The sequence below is a fragment of the Bufo bufo genome, chromosome 2 (assembly GCF_905171765.1).
Source record: "Bufo bufo chromosome 2, aBufBuf1.1, whole genome shotgun sequence".
Lineage (NCBI taxonomy): Eukaryota > Metazoa > Chordata > Amphibia > Anura > Bufonidae > Bufo > Bufo bufo.
The window spans coordinates 634,335,985-634,341,984 of NC_053390.1; the positions used below are offsets into that span (position 1 = coordinate 634,335,985).

Below are 6,000 nucleotides of genomic sequence, written 5' to 3' on the forward strand. Positions count from 1 at the left end.
ACTCCCTCCTACACATGCATGTTCGGCTGGGACAAACATGTATTTAATAGAAAGAGGGGAGAAAGCCGCTCCCAGACACCTCTGGATGTAGCTCATCTCCTGGGGGAGTAAAAGTATCGGGCTAAAATGTTAATTTTATCCAATCTTTCTCTACACCCAACTTCATCTGTCAGGGAGCTCCTCATATACATTAAACTGTCATCCAAACCTGCCGTTCTAAGATGACAGCATCTTGGATAGGTTCACAAAAGGTCCTGGCTTCTAGGTTCATGATCACTGAAATCAGTCAAAGACGTTTTTTTGGGGAGTGTTTAATACTAATGACCTATCATAAGGATGTTTTGCTAAAAAATGTATTATACTGTACAGAGATTCGTCTCCGTACAGCATTAGAATGTATGGGCTCCGATAAGCCAAAGCAAGTTATTTGGGAAGTTGCGCGAGACTTCGTTATTTGATTATTACAGAGAAAAATCTTGGAACCGAACTCTGCTTTGGTTCCAAGATACCACTCGGAACTAGAGATAAGCAAATTTCATATTTTGAAATTTGTTTGGTGGTAAAAGCAGAATTGCACCATGGATTCCGTTACCACAGACCATAACGCAATTCTATGACGGAATGCCTTTAGAGGCATTCCGTTATTCATTCAGTCATAATAGAAGTCTATGGGCTGCATAACCGATCCAAGGACTCCCCTGCATAACGGAAACGGGACGGATCCGCTATGCAGGCCATAGACTTCTTTTATGACGAAATGCCTCTAAAGGCTTTCCGTTATGCATTCCGTCATAGAATTGCGTTATGGTCTTTTACCACCAAACAAATTTCATAACATGAAATTCGCTGATCTATACTCGGAACCAAAGTTTGCTTCCAAGTTTCAAAGTGGTTTTTCACTTGTGCGACTTTGTGAATATCCTACTTCGGCTCATCGGAGCCCATACATTCTAATACTGTACAGAGACGAATCTCTGTACAGTATTATAACAATTTTTTTAGCGAAGTGGCTTCGGATGTAGCATCCGAAGCTAGTTACGCTCATCTTTTTGTGACCGATGAATGTGACATCATTGGCCTGCGAAGAGGTCTATAGCAATCTCGACATCCGAGAAGTTAGAAGTAGGGAGGAACTCCCTCTGTCTTCCAATCAGCACCCTGTCAATAAAATTATAAGGTGCTGAGTAATTGTCATGGCAGCGGGGGGCTTCTGAAGGCCACCAGGACTGCTATGTTACTGCCTCTGGGAGAATATACAGAAGTACTGCGGTGATCAAATGAGTGAAGGTTCAAGTCCCTCAAGGGGACTAAAGGAAAAAAGGTAAAAGTCAGTAGAAAAGTTTTTAAAACAATGTGAAAAAAAACACTTCACAAAATGTTATCCTAAGAGGCTTTGTTGCATCCATAAGTAGCCAATTACAGTAAACTATACCATTATTTAACCCATGACGTGGCCGTCATAAAGAAAAACAATGTCAGAATGGTTGTTCTTTACTCACCTCGCCTGACATGCATTAAAATATGATCAAATCCTGATCCATATAAACTATAGCTCGTCCTGCACACAAAAAAAAAAAACCCACACAACACAATCATACTTCTCCACTGGCAGAAAAAAAATATATAGTGTCGGAACATAGGGCCATAATCATACTGACCTAAGGAATAAAGTTAAGATTTTTACCGCCAGTGAAAACTATAAAAATCTGTGTGGTTACTGCATTAGATTAAACCACACATCAAAGATTTGTTACAGAAATTACTGGAAAAAAATAAAAATATATATTAATCCCCTGTACATACTCAGTGTGCATGTGTCTCACATCTCCAGCTTCCCATAGACCTCCAGTATAAGACCCCGGTCCTATGCACTGCATACACATCCCCCTCGCAGTATGACCATGGCGATACAGAAAGTTCCCTCTGACCACAGCCATGCCCATTGCCCAGCTCTGCCAAGCAGGAAGTAAGGACGGGGGCGGCATGCAGACACAAAGCAATCACATCCCAGGCAGCAGTGATGGACGCAGCCGCACACGGAGGGGACTGCTCCACACAAACTACTGTCCTGAGAACACAGCCGCCATCTCTTTCTGGTCTCACTTACCGCGTCCTATGCACGATTACCACAAACCTCTCTCACCTGTTAAACAAATGCTAGGAAACACCCCCCGGGCAGGTGAATGGAACCTCCCCCGTCCATACCTGTCTCCTACTAGGGGCACCTCCCACTGTGTGTGTACAGGTGTGCACGGTCCAGCGCCAGCGTTCTCTTCTTTCCAAGGGAAATTTGCGTGACTTGAAACGAAGGTTTTAGGTGCTGACTGGAAATATAGAGACTTCCCTAGGAGATAATAGGAGTAGTACTCCTGTGGAGGCCGACATCTCAGGGAGATTTGTCACAGCAAAAGTGTCCGTTTCTGCCGTAATTGTAACAAAAAAACTGACATTTTTATCCAATGTCATAACTATTTTTTCGGTATTCCAGCAAGGGAGATGTGACATTCTCCCAATTCTCTGTGACAACTGCCATTATTAGTAGTGAGCTCCATCCTGACAGGGGGGCACATTGCTGGCTCCACTCCCTTTCAGTCTTCAAATGTGTCCCCCAATATTCATACAAAGTTTATGAAGTATTTTACACAAAAGAGGGAATTCATTTGCATTAACCCGGAGGTTTTTTCATTTTTGCGTTTTTTGTTTTTTACTCTCTGCCTTTCCGGAGTGAAAACTTTGCAATTTTTTTCATTTCTATAGCCATATGGGAGCTTCTTTTTTGCACTTTCTAATAATAATACTGCATATGACGTAGTGGGGAGCTGGAATTTTTTTTTTTCCAAATGGGTTAAAATTGGGGGGAAAAAATGCAATTCCGCAACACTTTTTTCATAGTGTTCACTATGTGGTAAAACTGACCTGTTACTTTCATTCTGCAGGTCAGCACAATTACGGCGATACCACATATGTATAATTTTTCTTGCGTTTTAATACCGAATAAAAATGAAAACCTTGAAAAAAAAAAAATTATTTTCATTGCCATTAGAGATTAGTGAATCGAAGTTGACAAAGTGGAATTCGATCCGAATTTCAGGAAAAATTCTATCCACACCGAATCCGAATTTCCTCACGCTTCGTGGTAACGAATCACATTTGTGAGGACACACGTGTGAGGACATGGAGCAAGGAACTCTGGGAAGGCGGGATCACCCATAATGCCATGCATGCAGCCAATCAGCAGCCAGCCAGCCCTGTGATATCACAGCCCTATAAATAGCCTCAGCCATCTTGGATTCTGCCATTTTCCAGTGAACTTAGTGCAGGGAGAGACGTGTCTGCAGGCGCTAGGGACAGGGCTAAAAAAACGATTTACAAGTGCAGGGAAAGATTATTCAAGGTGTAGGGAAAGGATAGGGAGGAATCATTCCACAGCATTTATGTAGAACAGGGTTCAGTAGGGGAGGTTACAGCCTGGTTAATAGGAACAATCAGGGCCAGTGCTACCGTAAGGCAGACCAAGCGGCTGCCTTAGGGCGCACCCTGGGGGAGGGCGAAAAAATGAACCTTTTTTTTTTTAAATCACTTACTTGTGAGTTGTGGAGGGGGAGAAATGTGACATTGAGGGGGTGAAATGTGATATGGGGGGAGAAATGTGACATGGGGGTGATGTGACAGAGGGGATTATATAAACAGGAGGGGGAGAAATGTGACATGGAGGGCTGATGTGACATGAAGGGGGAGAAATGTGACATGGGGGGGCTGATGGCTGACATGGGGGCATGATGGCTGACATGGGGGGCTGATGGATGGGGGCTGATGTCTGGCATGGGGGTCTGATCTGAGGCATTGGGGGTCTGATCTGAGGTCTGATTAACATTGGGGGTCTGATTGCTGGTCTGACCTGAGGTGTAATGGAAAATATATTTTTCTTATTATCCTCCTCTAAAACCTAGGTGCGTCTTAGAGGGCGAGAAATACGGTCCTCAAACCAGCGATTGTCTGAAGCAAAGAGAAGATACCAGGACACACAGAGGAGAAGCCAGCTGCTGCAGACGGGACCAAGGCCAGGTGAGCTGGGAGAAGGGGGGCGCCAAAATGTAGCTTCGCTTGTGTTGGCAAAAGTCCTTGCACCGGCCCTGGGAACAATCCTATTACACCTTGCTGCACTGACTGGGGACCCAATTTGCCATTATACAGCTCTGTAATTCCAGCTAACCATTCTTGTTATTGGGGTGCAAGCACTGTTGGATACAGCCATTAACAGGGTTTATTACAAGGAAATATTTTTATGTCTTATTTGCCCTTGTGCGGTGCAGTTATATGTTCTAAAGCATTTTTTGGCTTGTATTAGTGGGGGAAAAAAGGGCTTATTAGCCGTTGTGTGATGAAGTGAGAAAATTACAGCCCTTTTTGTCGTGTATTAGTGGCAAAAGTAAAATATATTTGCCGTTCAGCAGTGCAGTTATATGTTATAAAGCCTTTTGTGGCGTGTATTAGTGGCAAAAGAAAAATATTTTTGCCGTTCAACGGTGCACTTATATGTTCTAAAGCCTTTTGTGGCGTGTATTACATAGTACCATAGTACATAAGGCCGAAAAAAGACATTTGTCCATCCAGTTCGGCCTGTCATCCTGCAAGTTGATCCAGAGGAAGGCAAAAAAAACAAAAACTGTGAGGTAGTGTCACACCGGTGACAGGTTTGAGAAGGTCTGAAAGATTATCTGCTCATTAGTGATCTGATAGCATCTTTTGGTTTCACTTTGTCTGTGTGTTGCTTGTATGTCCACACCTCCTGTTCAGGTGTGGATCATGTGACCTTTACCTCCCCCTATTTAGTTTGACTTCACCCATCACTCCTTGCTCTGGATAGCTTCATTTGGTGTTGGAAGAGCTGGAGTGTGGTTCTAGTTGAAGTCTTGATCATCCATCATCCTTAGAAGTTAAGTGTTCCGCTTGTTGTGTTTTGTATTCCCCCCCCCCCCCCTCTGTTGTTTACTAGGCCTCAGTGAGACGCTGGTTCCTTCACCAGGGAAGGAGCGGGTTGTCTCTGCCCTGTCATTAAGTCTAGGGCATCTGAGGGCCACCAGGGTTTTTTAGGTTCCTGTGTATGGGCATCTCTACCATCGAGAGGTGCCCATACGGATAGGAGTTAGGGCCAGGATCAGGGTTTCATAGGTGGTGACCCTTTTCCTTCCCTAGCGGTGAGGCCTAGTGTCTTTTCCCTTCCGTCTTGTCTTTTGGTGTTCTCCCCTACTACATCCGTGGCATTATCCAGAGCCAATACCTCAATTTTTTGTTCGGATCTGTGCATCTATGGATGCTATGACTGCACTGGTCGAACAGATGCAGAATCTGACTTTGGAGGTAGCAGACCTCCGTGCAATGGTTTTGCAGATTCAGAGCCCACAGGCTGCTGGTTCCGGTGGTGGGTTTCAGGCCTGCCCTGAACCGAATGTGGCTCTCCCGGACAGGTTTTCCGGGGGTAGTGACAATTTCATCCAGTTCAGGGAGTCATGTAAATTATACTTTAGGCTTCGTCCATACTCTTCTGGAGATGAGTGTCAATGTGTGGGTATGATTATTTCATTACTTAAAGAGGACGCCCAATCTTGGAGTTTTTCTCTGCCGACCGGATCACCGTCCCTCCGGTCGGTAGATGAATTCTTTAGAGCCTTGGGTCTTATCTATGATGACCCGGATCGGATCTCTCAGGCCGAGACCAAGTTACGGGGTATGCGGCAGGGAGAACGTTCTGAAGAGACCTTTTGCTCTGAATTTAGGAGATGGGCTACGGATACATGGTCAAACGATTCTGCTCTCCGTAGCCAATTCTGCCAGGGTCTCTCTGAGAGACTGCAGGACGCATTGGCTTTTCATGAAAATCCTGAGTCATTGGAAGCAGCTATGTCCCTTGCTGTACGTCTTGATAGACGCCTGAGGGAGAGATTTAGGGGTCCTCAACTTCAGAACGTACTGTCCAATAAGGGTACTGCTTCCTTTGAC

General features: G+C 44.6%; 1 protein-coding gene across 3 annotated transcripts in view; it reads right to left on the reverse strand.

Annotated features, from left to right (window-relative positions):
• The window catches only part of LOC120989982, a 40,119-nt gene extending 37,933 nt beyond the window's left edge, over positions 1-2,186 (reverse strand). The window contains exon 1 of one of the 3 annotated variants that reach the window (XM_040418468.1): positions 2,144-2,186. The gene's annotated coding sequence lies outside the window, so the exon portion shown is untranslated. Of the gene's footprint in view, positions 1-1,803; positions 1,951-2,143 lie in introns of those variants that run through there. The other 2 variants (XM_040418467.1, XM_040418466.1) reach the window with 2 other exon arrangements.
• Between the last annotated feature and the right edge of the window lie 3,814 nt (positions 2,187-6,000).